The sequence below is a fragment of the Haemaphysalis longicornis genome, unplaced genomic scaffold (assembly GCF_048455015.1).
Source record: "Haemaphysalis longicornis isolate Haplotype H1 unplaced genomic scaffold, Haemaphysalis longicornis Haplotype H1 scaffold_2, whole genome shotgun sequence".
Classification (NCBI taxonomy): domain Eukaryota; kingdom Metazoa; phylum Arthropoda; class Arachnida; order Ixodida; family Ixodidae; genus Haemaphysalis; species Haemaphysalis longicornis.
The window spans coordinates 275,089,786-275,094,334 of record NW_027526295.1 but is presented as its reverse complement, the minus strand read 5'-3'; positions in this window follow the sequence as shown (position 1 = coordinate 275,094,334).

Below are 4,549 nucleotides of genomic sequence, written 5' to 3'. Positions count from 1 at the left end.
GGTCAGCTGTCTCTTTGAGGGTTGTACTGCGGGACGGAAGGTAATGAGAAGCAGCGCAAGAACATGACCTGACCGCGAACGCCCTACTTACGCTTCTGTTACTGGGCCCTTTGCTCGGCGCCCTAGTGCTCGATCTTATACGAGCGCTTACGTGAAAGTGCTGCTTTCTGACATTTTTTAGCTCGATGTATTAGACAGCTGTTTTCTATTTATACAGGAAACTGCCGCATGCCACATCGTCTGGATGAACTTTGTAAATTGCTCCTGGTATTCCATAAGAGGAGAATTAGGCACAGGGTAATGATCCCGAGGTGTACGAATTGTTTCTAGCGCTCCAGAGCGAAGGGTATCTTACAGTCATTCTAACTTCAGCGCTGTGACCCCAGTTAAGAATTTGAAGCAAATAGGCATCGCGTCCACTACAGAAATTAGGTAGGCAAAGGCATCACATAAACCTGCATACCGCGCAACTTCACAAAAAGGTGGCGTAGCCTCGGTAGCAATTACAGTTTATTGATTGCTTGATCAATCAATTGATTGAGTGATTGGTTGATTGACTGATTGATTGATTGATTGATTGATTGATTTGGAAATATTTATAACAAAAACCAAAAAATTGAATCTGTTCCACTCAACGTGAAAGCTGTCGGAAGTGCAGAGAAGTACTCTTTTCTACAACCCCTTACGCCCTTCCTTTTTCTGTCTCACTCCTTTCTTGATGAATTGAACAGAGGTTTGTTCAATGCAATTTAACTTTCCCGCCTTCGCAGTGCTCGCGCGCCTTTTCTTGCAGGACAGCTCGCGTCTTTTTCTTTATCTTTAGTTTCTTGCTCTGTCTGCAATGGCACAAGCGGGAGTTCTGTTCTTTTGTGCTTCCTTTCATCTCGCAAGTGCTGGAGCCTTTCGGCGCCTGTTTGAACCCGACACGTTTTTTTATGCAGCGTCCACGTTTTTCGCTTAAAAGACTAACCCAACGAGCATTCTTAACTAAGTAAACGCGGGGATTCCCGGTTAATTACATATATTTTGGCTTAAATGCACCTACAGTTTTCTTTGCACTAAATAAAGGGGATGTGTGTGACAAGTTCAAGCGGTTGCAACAGTTTGAAATTGTTTTGCTGATCTAAACCTCTTGATCAAGTATACTCTTAACTCTTTGCAGGAAGGCGGAATCGAGGGAAAAGCGGATATCTTTTCGAAGCCTCTGTCTGGGTGCGTGCGCCACGTGGCTACGGTGAGTAGACAACCTGACCGCGAACGAGACACGACGACAAGCCGGGCCCCTGAAGTGCTCCGCGCTTAAAACTAAACACACCGACTGTAACGGAAAGACGACCGAGAAAAGTAAGGTTTATTTACAAACAAATGGGGCGCTGTGCACCATGCCGTAGAGCAGGCGTCAGCTCCAGTTGTGGTGCTTCCACATCTGTAGCTTCCGCACTTCGTACATAAACGTTGAGTCTGTCTATGAAGAACTATCAGTCTTTGCACACGGCAAACTGTGCCTTGCGTTTATGCAATAAAGGTTGCGCCTACGCATAAATCGTTCCTCAAATCTCGCGCCACCCTTCCCCAGTGGAGGACTTGGAACTGCGTTTATATTGTTCTTAAAATTTCTTATTGGTCGATAGAAGCCGTGCTTTCCCGTGTACATCTTGTACAATTTATGTTACACAAAACTCAAGCTAGCTTCACTTAGAAAGCTGCATTGTCGCAATGACAAAACTGAGCAATTTAACGTGGAGTTAGAATAATATTGCGGGCAAAAGGAACAACAAAAGAATCGGTGACAACTCACCATCCACTTCTCGCCCAATTCTCATGACATCCCACAGCATTGTTTGTGAACTAACAGCCGCTGCGATTGTAGTGGTGGCTCTGGGATTGTAGTGGTGCATCAATTCAGTTCCGATTGATCGCACCACATCAAGGCCTACATGTACTGGCAGACGATAACTCTGTTTCTTCATTTCTTCAGTTACATTGGTGCTGACTTTGTATGGCGCGAAATACAATGTCTTATCAATACTTTATAATTCTCATTGGTGACAACAACGCTTGCCGGTTCCGGATGGGAGTTCAGTGAGTTACCAGGGAAGTTACCAGTGAAATACCAGAGTAAATGATGCCTTTGGGGACCTATTAAGTAATTTTATTGGGTTTGGTAGAAACAAAATCTCACCCCGTGTGGCTGCCTTCGAGGCATTTACGTATTTTTTTTTGGAACAACAGCAAATCAATCTGATTAGGAAGCTTAACGCGCCGACGCTGCACAGGAGAGGAGGCGCGCCGTTGTAGAGGGCTCCGGAATAATTTTGACCCCCTGGGCATGTTCAACGTGCGCCGAAATCTCGAACACACTGGCGTTTTCGCTTTTCGCGTCCATTAACAAAGCGGCCGTTGAGGCTGGAAATCGGACCCGCGTCCTCGGGCTCAACAGCACAGCGCCTTAGCGGCTGCGCCACCGCGGCGGGTAAAAAAAACAAATCCAGCAACCCCGCAGCAAACAAATACAAGATGGTCACAAGCTTTTTTCTTTACTAATCAAGAGAAAGACCAGATGGTAAGGCCAAGGAGTTACAAAAACTACCAAAATATAGTTTGTCATTATCCACCGGGACGTAAAAGGGCCGCGGTGCATGTCAGCCCATCTCTTTCATCTCAGATTCGTATTGGACATTCTATCACCCTTACCGCATCACAGCTCATCGCCAAGAGCGCAGCAATCTGTTCCGAAACGTCGAAGGTACTGAGGTAAATACTCGGTAGGGTTGACAAAATATTGATAATTTATTTTTCAATCATTGGAGATTAGGAAGTAAAAAATAACAGTATGAACAGTTTGACTATCTCCCGCCCCCTTCAAGGCGATATGAAACGTTCAAGTTAAGGACAGCGTAAAATTTCATGATCTCAGGGGATTCAAAACAGCTAGTTCTTTGAAATTCTGCTGAAGTCTGATCCAAACATATTTTAACATCCTAAACCATATGCACTTATTCAAAACAATACGTAGTATTGCTTTGTGACCACTCAGTTTATCTAAAATATGACCAACAGTTTAACAGCACGGAAAAAGAGAGAGAAAGAGAGAGAGAGAGACAGAGATACATCGTTAATAGGCAGGTCGGGTCAGCTAGGTCAGATATGCCATCGTTTTCCCGACCCATCGTTCTGCCCTAAGATGTAACGCGTGGAGTTTCTTGTACTCAACATCAGCGAGATAGTGTGGTTTTGTCAGCTGTACAACTCTGGTGAGGAATCTTCAAATACCTTTCATCTCATTTATGAGATTTTCGCACGACGTGAGAGAAGACTCCAACTCATCAATGGCGGCAGCATACAACCCCAAATTAGCGCAGCTGACTGCGTGGCTTCGATGGCTACCAGAGACATCATCGAGACCAATGTATTTTGGGACATGACCGCTCCTATGCGCATCCACCTCTACGTGGCAATAAGCCGCGAGCCGCAACTGGAGGGAAACAAAGGCAATATCAAGAGCACTTGTGTGGTCACTGCTGTTTATTACAGCAGTCCAGTCTGATGACAAAGATCAAAGAGGCGCCTTCCTTTCACTAACATTTTAAGGCTTCCTCTAGATGGATGATGTGCATTGAAGTCACCAGTCAGGATAAGTGGGAGCGGCGTAGCCTGGATGATGTCCTGAAGGCGGTAAATGTCGAAGCCTGCTCGAGAGAGAACGTACGCAGCGATGGCCGTAAATGAAAACAAACGGTATTCACAGTCACTGCCACGTACTCATTTGAGGCATCCGGAGGGAGAGAGAGAGAGGGAGACAGTGCTGTAAGAAGGTAAGGTCGTTTCTGCTAGGCGAGAAGAACTCTGGTGAGTGTTACTACAGCGGGCGACCGAAACACTGTGTAGCCGGAAAGCCGAATGTCCTCAAGAAGCCGTGATTTTAGAAATTGAAACCACTGGGAAGCGATGCTTTACACAAAGTGACGGAAGTCTGCAAGGCGCTGGCGGAGTCCACAAGTGTTCCACTGGAAAATGGTGGGCTTGTTTCCTATCTCTCGCGTTCTACCGCCACTGCGACAGAAGGGGAGCGGCAAAGACCAGGATTATAATCATGGCCTGAGCGGTAGGGGAAGAAGAAAAAGGGGGTAAGAAAGGCACGCAGACTGTCCACAAGTGACGATATAACTGAACAGAGATTTCCAGAGTTTGTTGCTGGCAGGCGCTCACGCTGCCGTTTCGCTGTTGGCCGGGAACGTGAAGCGATGGCTGCGGGTGCGGTTGCAGACGGAGAAACAGGTGTCGGCGTTGATTCATGAGAATCTACTGCCGCTACCAGTAGTGGGAAGTCCTTGTCCATGTTCGCGCAAGGAGAAGACTAGCCAGGCGTTTAAAAATGCCTGATAGAAGGCTTTTTTTACGATCCTATGTCCTTACATGAAAATACTTGTTCTCACGCTGTTCTTCGAAGGTAGCCTACGCACAGTTGTAATCAGTGTTATTGATGCTGTTCAGCTTGTAAACCGCTTTTTCCATCCGAAGAACCTTACAGTGTGCGAACTTGGACTCG